The 17,306-nt window shown below is 45.0% G+C and overlaps 1 non-coding gene across 1 annotated transcript; it reads right to left on the bottom strand.

Moving 5' to 3' along the window:
* Positions 1-15,879: 15,879 nt before the first annotated feature.
* On the bottom strand, positions 15,880-15,973 carry trnai-uau (transfer RNA isoleucine (anticodon UAU)). Its single transcript has 2 exons — positions 15,936-15,973; positions 15,880-15,915 (listed from the first exon to the last, which is right to left on the bottom strand). It is a non-coding gene; the product is annotated as a tRNA-Ile (tRNA).
* Positions 15,974-17,306: the final 1,333 nt, after the last annotated feature.

Genomic DNA, 17,306 nt, shown 5'->3' with positions numbered 1-17,306 from the left:
ATACTTGCTCCTGGTGGAGCTTGAACGCACAACCTTGTCATCTAATTGCTGTATACTGCTGTATAAGTACAACACGCTCACAGATTACACCACAGTATCCATTAACAACACTCTCACTGATCACCATATTTTGCACAAACGGAGCTGTACGATATTCGGACCAATACAAGATTACCATTGAGGTACCTGGCTTGCTCAGTAGGTAGAGCATGAGACTCTTAATCTCAGGGTCGTGGGTTCGAGCCCCACGTTGGGTGATTATTTTCTCAGCCGATGTACCAACTTACTTCGCGAAAAGCCAACCGCTTGGATTTTCGAGCAGGCTTGCCATCCTGCATTGCTGATGTGTCAGGCATTGCTGGTAATGCAGAAGACTATGGACTTGAATCGTAGCTGTGCCTGTAGTCTGATCTGTTATCTCAATTACATACCAATTACTTATGAAATAGATTGAATAAATGCTCCTTTTCTGGACAAGAAATAGACAGGGAGAGGGTTCAAGAAGAATACTTGCTCCTGGTGGAGCTTGAACGCACAACCTTGTCATCTAATTGCTGTATACTGCTGTATAAGTACAACACGCTCACAGATTACACCACAGTATCCATTAACAACACTCTCACTGATCACCATATTTTGCACAAACGGAGCTGTACGATATTCGGACCAATACAAGATTACCATTGAGGTACCTGGCTAGCTCAGTCGGTGGAGCATGAGACTCTTAATCTCAGGGTCGTGGGTTCGAGCCCCACGTTGGGTGATTATTTTCTCTGCCAAAGTACCAACTCACTGCGCGAACAGCCAACCGCTTGGATTTTCGAGCAGGCTTGCCATCCTGCATTGCTGATGTGTCAGGCATTGCTGGTAATGCAGAAGACTATACTTTTGAATAGTAGCTGTCCCTGCACTCTGACCTGTTATCGCAATGACTTACCAATGACTTATGAAATAGATTGAATAAATCCTATTTTTCTGGACAAGAAATAGACAGGCAGAGGGTTCAAGAAAAGAAGTTGCTCCTGGGGAGGCTCAAACCCACAACCTCGGCATTTGCTGCGCTGCATACTGCTGTATAAGTACCAGGCGCAAACCGACTGAACCACAGGAGCTATGCAAAGCATGCTTACTGATCACCATATTTTGCACCAACAGATCTGTACGATATTCAGTCCAAGTCAGTACTACAATTGACCTGCCTGGCAAGCTCAGACATTTGAGCATGAGCCTCTTAACCTCAGAATCGTAGGGTCGATACCACAAATGGGGTGATTCTTGTCTGAGCCGAAGCACCAACTCACTTTGCAAACAGCCATTCACCTGGACTTTCGAGCAGGCTTGCCACCTTGCATTGCTGACGTGTCAGGCATAGCTGGTGATACAGAAGACTATGGACTTGAATCGTAGCTGTGCCTGTAGTCTGACCTGTTATCTCAATGACATACCAATTACTTATGAAATAGATTGAATAAATGCTCCTTTTCTGGACAAGAAATAGACAGGGAGAGGGTTCAAGAAGAATACTTGCTCCTGGTGGAGCTTGAACGCACAACCTTGTCATCTAATTGCTGTATACTGCTGTATAAGTACAACACGCTCATAGATTACACCACAGTATCCATTAACAACACTCTCACTGATCACCATATTTTGCACAAACGGAGCTGTACGATATTCGGACCAATACAAGATTACCATTGAGGTACCTGGCTTGCTCAGTAGGTAGAGCATGAGACTCTTAATCTCAGGGTCGTGGGTTCGAGCCCCACGTTGGGTGATTATTTTCTCAGCCGATGTACCAACTCACTTCGCGAAAAGCCAACCGCTTGGATTTTCGAGCAGGCTTGCCATCCTGCATTGCTGATGTGTCAGGCATTGCTGGTAATGCAGAAGACTATGGACTTGAATCGTAGCTGTGCCTGTAGTCTGATCTGTTATCTCAATTACATACCAATTACTTATGAAATAGATTGAATAAATGCTCCTTTTCTGGACAAGAAATAGACAGGGAGAGGGTTCAAGAAGAATACTTGCTCCTGGTGGAGCTTGAACGCACAACCTTGTAATCTAATTGCTGTATACTGCTGTATAAGTACAACACGCTCACAGATTACACCACAGTATCCATTAACAACACTCTCACTGATCACCATATTTTGCACAAACGGAGCTGTATGATATTCGGACCAATACAAGATTACCATTGAGGTACCTGGCTAGCTCAGTCGGTGGAGCATGAGACTCTTAATCTCAGGGTCGTGGGTTCGAGCCCCACGTTGGGTGATTATTTTCTCTGCCAAAGTACCAACTCACTTCGCGAACAGCCAACCGCTTGGATTTTCGAGCAGGCTTGCCATCCTGCATTGCTGATGTGTCAGGCATTGCTGGTAATGCAGAAGACTATACTTTTGAATAGTAGCTGTCCCTGCACTCTGACCTGTTATCGCAATGACTTACCAATGACTTATGAAATAGATTGAATAAATCCTCTTTTTCTGGACAAGAAATAGACAGGCAGAGGGTTCAAGAAAAGAAGTTGCTCCTGGGGAGGCTCAAACCCACAACCTCGGCATTTGCTGCGCTGCATACTGCTGTATAAGTACCAGGCGCAAACCGACTGAACCACAGGAGCTATGCAAAGCATGCTTACTGATCACCATATTTTGCACCAACAGATCTGTACGATATTCAGTCCAAGTCAGTACTACAATTGACCTGCCTGGCAAGCTCAGACATTTGAGCATGAGCCTCTTAACCTCAGAATCGTAGGGTCGATACCACAAATGGGGTGATTCTTGTCTGAGCCGAAGCACCAACTCACTTTGCAAACAGCCATTCACCTGGACTTTCGAGCAGGCTTGCCACCTTGCATTGCTGACGTGTCAGGCATAGCTGGTAATGCAGAAGACTATGGACTTGAATCGTAGCTGTGCCTGTAGTCTGACCTGTTATCTCAATGACATACCAATTACTTATGAAATAGATTGAATAAATGCTCCTTTTCTGGACAAGAAATAGACAGGGAGAGGGTTCAAGAAGAATACTTGCTCCTGGTGGAGCTTGAACGCACAACCTTGTCATCTAATTGCTGTATACTGCTGTATAAGTACAACACGCTCACAGATTACACCACAGTATCCATTAACAACACTCTCACTGATCACCATATTTTGCACAAACGGAGCTGTACGATATTCGGACCAATACAAGACTACCATTGAGGTACCTGGCTTGCTCAGTAGGTAGAGCATGAGACTCTTAATCTCAGGGTCGTGGGTTCGAGCCCCACGTTGGGTGATTATTTTCTCAGCCGATGTACCAACTCACTTCGCGAAAAGCCAACCGCTTGGATTTTCGAGCAGGCTTGCCATCCTGCATTGCTGATGTGTCAGGCATTGCTGGTAATGCAGAAGACTATACTTTTGAATAGTAGCTGTCCCTGCACTCTGACCTGTTATCGCAATGACTTACCAATGACTTATGAAATAGATTGAATAAATCCTCTTTTTCTGGACAAGAAATAGACAGGCAGAGGGTTCAAGAAAAGAAGTTGCTCCTGGGGAGGCTCAAACCCACAACCTCGGCATTTGCTGCGCTGCATACTGCTGTATAAGTACCAGGCGCAAACCGACTGAACCACAGGAGCTATGCAAAGCATGCTTACTGATCACCATATTTTGCACCAACAGATCTGTACGATATTCAGTCCAAGTCAGTACTACAATTGACCTGCCTGGCAAGCTCAGACATTTGAGCATGAGCCTCTTAACCTCAGAATCGTAGGGTCGATACCACAAATGGGGTGATTCTTGTCTGAGCCGAAGCACCAACTCACTTTGCAAACAGCCATTCACCTGGACTTTCGAGCAGGCTTGCCACCTTGCATTGCTGACGTGTCAGGCATAGCTGGTAATGCAGAAGACTATGGACTTGAATCGTAGCTGTGCCTGTAGTCTGACCTGTTATCTCAATGACATACCAATTACTTATGAAATAGATTGAATAAATGCTCCTTTTCTGGACAAGAAATAGACAGGGAGAGGGTTCAAGAAGAATACTTGCTCCTGGTGGAGCTTGAACGCACAACCTTGTCATCTAATTGCTGTATACTGCTGTATAAGTACAACACGCTCACAGATTACACCACAGTATCCATTAACAACACTCTCACTGATCACCATATTTTGCACAAACGGAGCTGTACGATATTCGGACCAATACAAGATTACCATTGAGGTACCTGGCTAGCTCAGTCGGTAGAGCATGAGACTCTTAATCTCAGGGTCGTGGGTTCGAGCCCCACGTTGGGTGATTATTTTCTCTGCCAAAGTACCAACTCACTTCGCGAACAGCCAACAGCTTGGATTTTCGAGCAGGCTTGCCATCCTGCATTGCTGATCTGTCAGGCATTGCTGGTAATGCAGAAGACTATACTTTTGAATAGTAGCTGTCCCTGCACTCTGACCTGTTATCGCAATGACTTACCAATGACTTATGAAATAGATTGAATAAATCCTCTTTTTCTGGACAAGAAATAGACAGGCAGAGGGTTCAAGAAAAGTAGTTGCTCCTGGGGAGGCTCAAACCCACAACCTCGGCATTTGCTGCGCTGCATACTGCTGTATAAGTACCAGGCGCAAACCGACTGAACCACAGGAGCTATGCAAACCATGCTTACTGATCACCATATTTTGCACCAACAGATCTGTACGATATTCAGTCCAAGTCAGTACTACAATTGACCTGCCTGGCAAGCTCAGACATTTGAGCATGAGCCTCTTAACCTCAGAATCGTAGGGTCGATACCACAAATGGGGTGATTCTTGTCTGAGCCGAAGCACCAACTCACTTTGCAAACAGCCATTCACCTGGACTTTCGAGCAGGCTTGCCATCCTGCATTGCTGATGTGTCAGGCACGTTGGGTGATTATTTTCTCAGCCGATGTACCAACTCACTTCGCGAAAAGCCAACCGCTTGGATTTTCGAGCAGGCTTGCCATCCTGCATTGCTGATGTGTCAGGCATTGCTGGTAATGCAGAAGACTATGGACTTGAATCGTAGCTGTGCCTGTAGTCTGACCTGTTATCTCAATGACATACCAATTACTTATGAAATAGATTGAATAAATGCTCCTTTTCTGGACAAGAAATTGACAGGGAGAGGGTTCAAGAAGAATACTTGCTCCTGGTGGAGCTTGAACGCACAACCTTTTCATCTAATTGCTGTATACTGCTGTATAAGTACAACACGCTCACAGATTACACCACAGTATCCATTAACAACACTCTCACTGATCACCATATTTTGCACAAACTGAGCTGTACGATATTCGGACCAATACAAGATTACCATTGAGGTACCTGGCTAGCTCAGTCGGTAGAGCATGAGACTCTTAATCTCAGGGTTGTGGGTTCGAGCCCCACGTTGGGTGATTATTTTCTCTGCCAAAGTACCAACTCACTTCGCGAACAGCCAACTGCTTGGATTTTCGAGCAGGCTTGCCATCCTGCATTGCTGATGTGTCAGGCATTGCTGGTAATGCAGAAGACTATACTTTTGAATAGTAGCTGTCCCTGCACTCTGACCTGTTATCGCAATGACTTACCAATTACTTATGAAATAGATTGAATAAATCCTCTTTTTCTGGACAAGAAATAGACAGGCAGAGGGTTCAAGAAAATAAGTTGCTCCTGGGGAGGCTCAAACCCACAACCTCGGCATTTGCTGCGCTGCATACTGCTGTATAAGTACCAGGCGCAAACCGACTGAACCACAGGAGCTATGCAAAGCATGCTTACTGATCACCATATTTTGCACCAACAGATCTGTACGATATTCAGTCCAAGTCAGTACTACAATTGACCTGCCTGGCAAGCTCAGACATTTGAGCATGAGCCTCTTAACCTCAGAATCGTAGGGTCGATACCACAAATGGGGTGATTCTTGTCTGAGCCGAAGCACCAACTCACTTCGCGAAAAGCCAACCGCTTGGATTTTCGAGCAGGCTTGCCATCCTGCATTGCTGATGTGTCAGGCATTGCTGGTAATGCAGAAGACTATGGACTTGAATCGTAGCTGTGCCTGTAGTCTGACCTGTTATCTCAATGACATACCAATTACTTATGAAATAGATTTAATAAATGCTCCTTTTCTGGACAAGAAATAGACAGGGAGAGGGTTCAAGAAGAATACTTGCTCCTGGTGGAGCTTGAACGCACAACCTTGTCATCTAATTGCTGTATACTGCTGTATAAGTACAACACGCTCACAGATTACACCACAGTATCCATTAACAACACTCTCACTGATCACCATATTTTGCACAAACGGAGCTGTACGATATTCGGACCAATACAAGATTACCATTGAGGTACCTGGCTTGCTCAGTAGGTAGAGCATGAGACTCTTAATCTCAGCGTCGTGGGTTCGAGCCCCACGTTGGGTGATTATTTTCTCAGCCGATGTACCAACTCACTTCGCGAAAAGCCAACCGCTTGGATTTTCGAGCAGGCTTGCCATCCTGCATTGCTGATGTGTCAGGCATTGCTGGTAATGCAGAAGACTATGGACTTGAATCGTAGCTGTGCCTGTAGTCTGATCTGTTATCTCAATTACATACCAATTACTTATGAAATAGATTGAATAAATGCTCCTTTTCTGGACAAGAAATAGACAGGGAGAGGGTTCAAGAAGAATACTTGCTCCTGGTGGAGCTTGAACGCACAACCTTGTAATCTAATTGCTGTATACTGCTGTATAAGTACAACACGCTCACAGATTACACCACAGTATCCATTAACAACACTCTCACTGATCACCATATTTTGCACAAACGGAGCTGTATGATATTCGGACCAATACAAGATTACCATTGAGGTACCTGGCTAGCTCAGTCGGTGGAGCATGAGACTCTTAATCTCAGGGTCGTGGGTTCGAGCCCCACGTTGGGTGATTATTTTCTCTGCCAAAGTACCAACTCACTTCGCGAACAGCCAACCGCTTGGATTTTCGAGCAGGCTTGCCATCCTGCATTGCTGATGTGTCAGGCATTGCTGGTAATGCAGAAGACTATACTTTTGAATAGTAGCTGTCCCTGCACTCTGACCTGTTATCGCAATGACTTACCAATGACTTATGAAATAGATTGAATAAATCCTCTTTTTCTGGACAAGAAATAGACAGGCAGAGGGTTCAAGAAAAGAAGTTGCTCCTGGGGAGGCTCAAACCCACAACCTCGGCATTTGCTGCGCTGCATACTGCTGTATAAGTACCAGGCGCAAACCGACTGAACCACAGGAGCTATGCAAAGCATGCTTACTGATCACCATATTTTGCACCAACAGATCTGTACGATATTCAGTCCAAGTCAGTACTACAATTGACCTGCCTGGCAAGCTCAGACATTTGAGCATGAGCCTCTTAACCTCAGAATCGTAGGGTCGATACCACAAATGGGGTGATTCTTGTCTGAGCCGAAGCACCAACTCACTTTGCAAACAGCCATTCACCTGGACTTTCGAGCAGGCTTGCCACCTTGCATTGCTGACGTGTCAGGCATAGCTGGTAATGCAGAAGACTATGGACTTGAATCGTAGCTGTGCCTGTAGTCTGACCTGTTATCTCAATGACATACCAATTACTTATGAAATAGATTGAATAAATGCTCCTTTTCTGGACAAGAAATAGACAGGGAGAGGGTTCAAGAAGAATACTTGCTCCTGGTGGAGCTTGAACGCACAACCTTGTCATCTAATTGCTGTATACTGCTGTATAAGTACAACACGCTCACAGATTACACCACGGTATCCATTAACAACACTCTCACTGATCACCATATTTTGCACAAACGGAGCTGTACGATATTCGGACCAATACAAGATTACCATTGAGGTACCTGGCTAGCTCAGTCGGTAGAGCATGAGACTCTTAATCTCAGGGTCGTGGGTTCGAGCCCCACGTTGGGTGATTATTTTCTCTGCCAAAGTACCAACTCACTTCGCGAACAGCCAACAGCTTGGATTTTCGAGCAGGCTTGCCATCCTGCATTGCTGATCTGTCAGGCATTGCTGGTAATGCAGAAGACTATACTTTTGAATAGTAGCTGTCCCTGCACTCTGACCTGTTATCGCAATGACTTACCAATGACTTATGAAATAGATTGAATAAATCCTCTTTTTCTGGACAAGAAATAGACAGGCAGAGGGTTCAAGAAAAGTAGTTGCTCCTGGGGAGGCTCAAACCCACAACCTCGGCATTTGCTGCGCTGCATACTGCTGTATAAGTACCAGGCGCAAACCGACTGAACCACAGGAGCTATGCAAACCATGCTTACTGATCACCATATTTTGCACCAATAGATCTGTACGATATTCAGTCCAAGTCAGTACTACAATTGACCTGCCTGGCAAGCTCAGACATTTGAGCATGAGCCTCTTAACCTCAGAATCGTAGGGTCGATACCACAAATGGGGTGATTCTTGTCTGAGCCGAAGCACCAACTCACTTTGCAAACAGCCATTCACCTGGACTTTCGAGCAGGCTTGCCATCCTGCATTGCTGATGTGTCAGGCACGTTGGGTGATTATTTTCTCAGCCGATGTACCAACTCACTTCGCGAAAAGCCAACCGCTTGGATTTTCGAGCAGGCTTGCCATCCTGCATTGCTGATGTGTCAGGCATTGCTGGTAATGCAGAAGACTATGGACTTGAATCGTAGCTGTGCCTGTAGTCTGACCTGTTATCTCAATGACATACCAATTACTTATGAAATAGATTGAATAAATGCTCCTTTTCTGGACAAGAAATTGACAGGGAGAGGGTTCAAGAAGAATACTTGCTCCTGGTGGAGCTTGAACGCACAACCTTTTCATCTAATTGCTGTATACTGCTGTATAAGTACAACACGCTCACAGATTACACCACAGTATCCATTAACAACACTCTCACTGATCACCATATTTTGCACAAACTGAGCTGTACGATATTCGGACCAATACAAGATTACCATTGAGGTACCTGGCTAGCTCAGTCGGTAGAGCATGAGACTCTTAATCTCAGGGTTGTGGGTTCGAGCCCCACGTTGGGTGATTATTTTCTCTGCCAAAGTACCAACTCACTTCGCGAACAGCCAACTGCTTGGATTTTCGAGCAGGCTTGCCATCCTGCATTGCTGATGTGTCAGGCATTGCTGGTAATGCAGAAGACTATACTTTTGAATAGTAGCTGTCCCTGCACTCTGACCTGTTATCGCAATGACTTACCAATTACTTATGAAATAGATTGAATAAATCCTCTTTTTCTGGACAAGAAATAGACAGGCAGAGGGTTCAAGAAAATAAGTTGCTCCTGGGGAGGCTCAAACCCACAACCTCGGCATTTGCTGCGCTGCATACTGCTGTATAAGTACCAGGCGCAAACCGACTGAACCACAGGAGCTATGCAAAGCATGCTTACTGATCACCATATTTTGCACCAACAGATCTGTACGATATTCAGTCCAAGTCAGTACTACAATTGACCTGCCTGGCAAGCTCAGACATTTGAGCATGAGCCTCTTAACCTCAGAATCGTAGGGTCGATACCACAAATGGGGTGATTCTTGTCTGAGCCGAAGCACCAACTCACTTCGCGAAAAGCCAACCGCTTGGATTTTCGAGCAGGCTTGCCATCCTGCATTGCTGATGTGTCAGGCATTGCTGGTAATGCAGAAGACTATGGACTTGAATCGTAGCTGTGCCTGTAGTCTGACCTGTTATCTCAATGACATACCAATTACTTATGAAATAGATTTAATAAATGCTCCTTTTCTGGACAAGAAATAGACAGGGAGAGGGTTCAAGAAGAATACTTGCTCCTGGTGGAGCTTGAACGCACAACCTTGTCATCTAATTGCTGTATACTGCTGTATAAGTACAACACGCTCACAGATTACACCACAGTATCCATTAACAACACTCTCACTGATCACCATATTTTGCACAAACGGAGCTGTACGATATTCGGACCAATACAAGATTACCATTGAGGTACCTGGCTCAGTCGTTAGAGCATGAGACTCTTAATCTCAGGGTCGTGGGTTCGAGCCCCACGTTGGGTGATTATTTTCTCTGCCAAAGTACCAACTCACTTCGCGAACAGCCAACCGCTTGGATTTTCGAGCAGGCTTGCCATCCTGCATTGCTGATGTGTCAGGCATTGCTGGTAATGCAGAAGACTAAACTTTTGAATAGTAGCTGTCCCTGCACTCTGACCTGTTATCGCAATGACTTACCAATTACTTATGAAATAGATTGAATAAATCCTCTTTTTCTGGACAAGAAATAGACAGGCAGAGGGTTCAAGAAAATAAGTTGCTCCTGGGGAGGCTCAAACCCACAACCTCGGCATTTGCTGCGCTGCATACTGCTGTATAAGTACCAGGCGCAAACCGACTGAACCACAGGAGCTATGCAAAGCATGCTTACTGATCACCATATTTTGCACCAACAGATCTGTACGATATTCAGTCCAAGTCAGTACTACAATTGACCTGCCTGGCAAGCTCAGACATTTGAGCATGAGCCTCTTAACCTCAGAATCGTAGGGTCGATACCACAAATGGGGTGATTCTTGTCTGAGCCGAAGCACCAACTCACTTCGCGAAAAGCCAACCGCTTGGATTTTCGAGCAGGCTTGCCATCCTGCATTGCTGATGTGTCAGGCATTGCTGGTAATGCAGAAGACTATGGACTTGAATCGTAGCTGTGCCTGTAGTCTGACCTGTTATCTCAATGACATACCAATTACTTATGAAATAGATTGAATAAATGCTCCTTTTCTGGACAAGAAATAGACAGGGAGAGGGTTCAAGAAGAATACTTGCTCCTGGTGGAGCTTGAACGCACAACCTTGTCATCTAATTGCTGTATACTGCTGTATAAGTACAACACGCTCACAGATTACACCACAGTATCCATTAACAACACTCACACTGATCACCATATTTTGCACAAACGGAGCTGTACGATATTCGGACCAATACAAGATTACCATCGAGGGACCTGGCTAGCTCAGTCGGTAGAGCATGAGACTCTTAATCTCAGGGTCGTGGGTTCGAGCCCCACGTTGGGTGATTATTTTCTCTGCCAAAGTACCAACTCACTTCGCGAACAGCCAACTGCTTGGATTTTCGAGCAGGCTTGCCATCCTGCATTGCTGATGTGTCAGGCATTGCTGGTAATGCAGAAGACTATACTTTTGAATAGTAGCTGTCCCTGCACTCTGACCTGTTATCGCAATGACTTACCAATTACTTATGAAATAGATTGAATAAATCCTCTTTTTCTGGACAAGAAATAGACAGGCAGAGGGTTCAAGAAAAGAAGTTGCTCCTGGGGAGGCTCAAACCCACAACCTCGGCAATTGCTGCGCTGCATACTGCTGTATAAGTACCAGGCGCAAACCGACTGAACCACAGGAGCTATGCAAAGCATGCTTACTGATCACCATATTTTGCACCAACAGATCTGTACGATATTCAGTCCAAGTCAGTACTACAATTGACCTGCCTGGCAAGCTCAGACATTTGAGCATGAGCCTCTTAACCTCAGAATCGTAGGGTCGATACCACAAATGGGGTGATTCTTGTCTGAGCCGAATCACCAACTCACTTTGCAAACAGCCATTCACCTGGACTTTCGAGCAGGCTTGCCACCTTGCATTGCTGACGTGTCAGGCATAGCTGGTGATACAGAAGACTATGGACTTGAATCGTAGCTGTGCCTGTAGTCTGACCTGTTATCTCAATGACATACCAATTACTTATGAAATAGATTGAATAAATGCTCCTTTTCTGGACAAGAAATAGACAGGGAGAGGGTTCAAGAAGAATACTTGCTCCTGGTGGAGCTTGAACGCACAACCTTGTCATCTAATTGCTGTATACTGCTGTATAAGTACAACACGCTCACAGATTACACCACAGTATCCATTAACAACACTCTCACTGATCACCATATTTTGCACAAACGGAGCTGTACGATATTCGGACCAATACAATATTGCCATTCAGGTACCTGGCTAGCTCAGTCGGTAGAGCATGAGACTCTTAATCTCAGGGTCGTGGGTTCGAGCCCCACGTTGGGTGATTATTTTCTCAGCCGATGTACCAACTCACTTCGCGAAAAGCCAACCGCTTGGATTTTCGAGCAGGCTTGCCATCCTGCATTGCTGATGTGTCAGGCATTGCTGGTAATGCAGAAGACTATACTTTTGAATAGTAGCTGTCCCTGCACTCTGACCTGTTATCGCAATGACTTACCAATTACTTATGAAATAGATTGAATAAATGCTCATTTTCTGGACAAGAAATAGACAGGGAGAGGGTTCAAGAAGAATACTTGCTCCTGGTGGAGCTTGAACGCACAACCTTGTCATCTAATTGCTGTATACTGCTGTATAAGTACAACACGCTCACAGATTACACCACAGTATCCATTAACAACACTCTCACTGATCACCATATTTTGCACAAACGGAGCTGTACGATATTCGGACCAATACAATATTGCCATTCAGGTACCTGGCTAGCTCAGTCGGTAGAGCATGAGACTCTTAATCTCAGGGTCGTGGGTTCGATCCCCACGTTCGGTGATTATTTTCTCAGCCGATGTACCAACTCACTTCGCGAAAAGCCAACCGCTTGGATTTTCGAGCAGGCTTGCCATCCTGCATTGCTGATGTGTCAGGCATTGCTGGTAATGCAGAAGACTATGGACTTGAATCGTAGCTGTGCCTGTAGTCTGACCTGTTATCTCAATGACATACCAATTACTTATGAAATAGATTGAATAAATGCTCCTTTTCTGGACAAGAAATAGACAGGGAGAGGGTTCAAGTTGAATACTTGCTCCTGGTGGAGCTTGAACGCACAACCTTGTCATCTAATTGCTGTATACTGCTGTATAAGTACAACACGCTCACAGATTACACCACAGTATCCATTAACAACACTCTCACTGATCACCATATTTTGCACAAACGGAGCTGTACGATATTCGGACCAATACAAGATTACCACTGAGGTACCTGGCTAGCTCAGTCGGTAGAGCATGAGACTCTTAATCTCAGGGTCGTGGGTTCGAGCCCCACATTGGGTGATTATTTTCTCTGCCAAAGTACCAACTCACTTCGCGAACAGCCAACCGCTTGGATTTTCGAGCAGGCTTGCCATCCTGCATTGCTGATGTGTCAGGCATTGCTGGTAATGCAGAAGACTATGGACTTGAATCGTAGCTGTGCCTGTAGTCTGATCTGTTATCTCAATTACATACCAATTACTTATGAAATAGATTGAATAAATGCTCCTTTTCTGGACAAGAAATAGACAGGGAGAGGGTTCAAGAAGAATACTTGCTCCTGGTGGAGCTTGAACGCACAACCTTGTCATCTAATTGCTGTATACTGCTGTATAAGTACAACACGCTCACAGATTACACCACAGTATCCATTAACAACACTCTCACTGATCACCATATTTTGCACAAACGGAGCTGTACGATATTCGGACCAATACAATATTGCCATTCAGGTACCTGGCTAGCTCAGTCGGTAGAGCATGAGACTCTTAATCTCAGGGTCGTGGGTTCGAGCCCCACGTTCGGTGATTATTTTCTCAGCCGATGTACCAACTCACTTCGCGAAAAGCCAACCGCTTGGATTTTCGAGCAGGCTTGCCATCCTGCATTGCTGATGTGTCAGGCATTGCTGGTAATGCAGAAGACTATGGACTTGAATCGTAGCTGTGCCTGTAGTCTGACCTGTTATCTCAATGACATACCAATTACTTATGAAATAGATTGAATAAATGCTCCTTTTCTGGACAAGAAATAGACAGGGAGAGGGTTCAAGAAGAATACTTGCTCCTGGTGGAGCTTGAACGCACAACCTTGTCATCTAATTGCTGTATACTGCTGTATAAGTACAACACGCTCACAGATTACACCACAGTATCCATTAACAACACTCTCACTGATCACCATATTTTGCACAAACGGAGCTGTACGATATTCGGACCAATACAAGATTACCACTGAGGTACCTGGCTAGCTCAGTCGGTAGAGCATGAGACTCTTAATCTCAGGGTTGTGGGTTCGAGCCCCACATTGGGTGATTATTTTCTCTGCCAAAGTACCAACTCACTTCGCGAACAGCCAACCGCTTGGATTTTCGAGCAGGCTTGCCATCCTGCATTGCTGATGTGTCAGGCATTGCTGGTAATGCAGAAGACTATACTTTTGAATAGTAGCTGTCCCTGCACTCTGACCTGTTATCGCAATGACTTACCAATTACTTATGAAATAGATTGAATAAATGCTCCTTTTCTGGACAAAAAATAGACAGGGAGAGGGTTCAAGAAGAATACTTGCTCCTGGTGGAGCTTGAACGCACAACCTTGTCATCTAATTGCTGTATACTGCTGTATAAGTACAACACGCTCACAGATTACACCACAGTATCCATTAACAACACTCTCACTGATCACCATATTTTGCACAAACGGAGCTGTACTATATTCGGACCAATACAAGATTACCATTGAGGTACCTGGCTTGCTCAGTAGGTAGAGCATGAGACTCTTAATCTCAGGGTCGTGGGTTCGAGCCCCACGTTGGGTGATTATTTTCTCAGCCGATGTACCAAATCACTGCGCGAAAAGCCAACCGCTTGGATTTTCGAGCAGGCTTGCCATCCTGCATTGCTGATGTGTCAGGCATTGCTGGTAATGCAGAAGACTATACTTTTGAATAGTAGCTGTCCCTGCACTCTGACCTGTTATCGCAATGACTTACCAATTACTTATGAAATAGATTGAATAAATGCTCCTTTTCTGGACAAGAAATAGACAGGGAGAGGGTTCAAGAAGAATACTTGCTCCTGGTGGAGCTTGAACGCACAACCTTGTCATCTAATTGCTGTATACTGCTGTATAAGTACAACACGCTCACAGATTACACCACAGTATCCATTAACAACACTCTCACTGATCACCATATTTTGCACAAACGGAGCTGTACGATATTCGGACCAATACAATATTGCCATTGAGGTACCTGGCTAGCTCAGTCGGTAGAGCATGAGACTCTTAATCTCAGGGTCGTGGGTTCGAGCCCCACGTTGGGTGATTATTTTCTCAGCCGATGTACCAACTCACTTCGCGAAAAGCCAACCGCTTGGATTTTCGAGCAGGCTTGCCATCCTGCATTGCTGATGTGTCAGGCATTGCTGGTAATGCAGAAGACTATGGACTTGAATCGTAGCTGTGCCTGTAGTCTGATCTGCTATCTCAATGACATACCAATTACTTATGAAATAGATTGAATAAATGCTCCTTTTCTGGACAAGAAATAGACAGGGAGAGGGTTCAAGAAGAATACTTGCTCCTGGGGAGGCTCAAACCCACAACCTCGGCATTTGCTGCGCTGCATACTGCTGTATAAGTACCAGGCGCAAACCGACTGAACCACAGGAGCTATGCAAAGCATGCTTACTGATCACCATATTTTGCACCAACAGATCTGTACGATATTCAGTCCAAGTCAGTACTACAATTGACCTGCCTGTCATCTAATTGCTGTATACTGCTGTATAAGTACAACACGCTCACAGATTACACCACAGTATCCATTAACAACACTCTCACTGATCACCATATTTTGCACAAACGGAGCTGTATGATATTCGGACCAATACAATATTGTCATTGAGGTACCTGGCTAGCTCAGTCGGTAGAGCATGAGACTCTTAATCTCAATGACATACCAGTTCCTTATGAAATAGATTGAATAAATCCTATTTTTCTAGACAAGAAATAGACAGGTAGAGGGTTCAAGAAAAGCACTTGCTCCTGGTGAGGCTCAAACTCACAACCTCGGCATTGCTTCGTTGCATACTGCTGTATAAGTACCACACGCTAACCGACTGCGCCACAGGAGCTATGCAAAGCATGCTTACTGATCACCATATTTTGCACAAACGGAGCTGTACGGTATTCGGTCCAAGTCAGTACTACAATTGATGTACCTGGCTAGCTCAGTCGGTAGAGCATGAGCCTCTTAATCTCAGGGCCGTGGGTTGAGCCCCGCGTAGTTCGATTATTTTCTCTGCCGAAGTACCAACTCACTTCGCAAACAGCCAACCGCTTGGATTTTCGAGCAGGCTTGCCCTCCTGCATTGCTGATGTGTCAGGCATTGCTGGTAATGCAGAAGACTATACATTTGAATAGTAGTTGTCCCTGCACCCTGACCTGTTATCTCAATGACATACCAATTAATTATGAAACGTCCTCCTAAGTGTATTGAATAAAATGCTCCTTTTCTGGAGAAGAAATAGACAGGGAGAGGGTTCAAGAAGAATACTTGCTCCTGGTGGAGCTTGAACGCACAACCTTGTCATCTAATTGCTGTATACTGCTGTATAAGTACAACACGCTCACAGATTACACCACAGTATCCATTAACAACACTCTCACTGATCACCATGTTTTGCACAAACGGAGCTGTACGATATTTTTCTCTGCCGAAGTACCAACTCACTTCGCGAACAGCCAACCGCTTGGATTTTCGAGCAGGCTTGCCATCCTGCATTGCTGATCTGTCAGGCATTGCTGGTAATGCATAAGACTATACATTTGAATAGTAGCTGTCCCTCTACTCTGACCTGTTATTGCAATGACATACCACAATTGACCTGCCTGGCAAGCTCAGACATTTGAGCATGAGCCTCTTAACCTCAGAATCGTAGGGTCGATACCACAAATGGGGTGATTCTTGTCTGAGCCGAAGCACCAACTGACTTTGCAAACAGCCATTCACCTGGACTTTCGAGCAGGCTTGCCACCTTGCATTGCTGACGTGTCAGGCATAGCTGGTGATACAGAAGACTATGGACTTGAATCGTAGCTGTGCCTGTAGTCTGACCTGTTATCTCAATGACATACCAATTAATTATGAAACGTCCTCCTAAGTGTATTGAATAAAATGCTCCTTTTCTGGAGAAGAAATAGACAGGGAGAGGGTTCAAGAAGAATACTTGCTCCTGGTGGAGCTTGAACGCACAACCTTGTCATCTAATTGCTGTATACTGCTGTATAAGTACAACACGCTCACAGATTACACCACAGTATCCATTAACAACACTCTCACTGATCACCATGTTTTGCACAAACGGAGCTGTACGATATTTTTCTCTGCCGAAGTACCAACTCACTTCGCGAACAGCCAACCGCTTGGATTTTCGAGCAGGCTTGCCATCCTGCATTGCTGATGT

This window comes from Oncorhynchus mykiss, chromosome 20, assembly GCF_057628025.1.
Source record: "Oncorhynchus mykiss isolate SJ-2025 chromosome 20, ASM5762802v1, whole genome shotgun sequence".
NCBI classification, from domain to species: domain Eukaryota; kingdom Metazoa; phylum Chordata; class Actinopteri; order Salmoniformes; family Salmonidae; genus Oncorhynchus; species Oncorhynchus mykiss.
The sequence above is the reverse complement of the archived record's forward strand: the minus strand, read 5'-3'. Positions and strand labels throughout refer to the sequence as shown.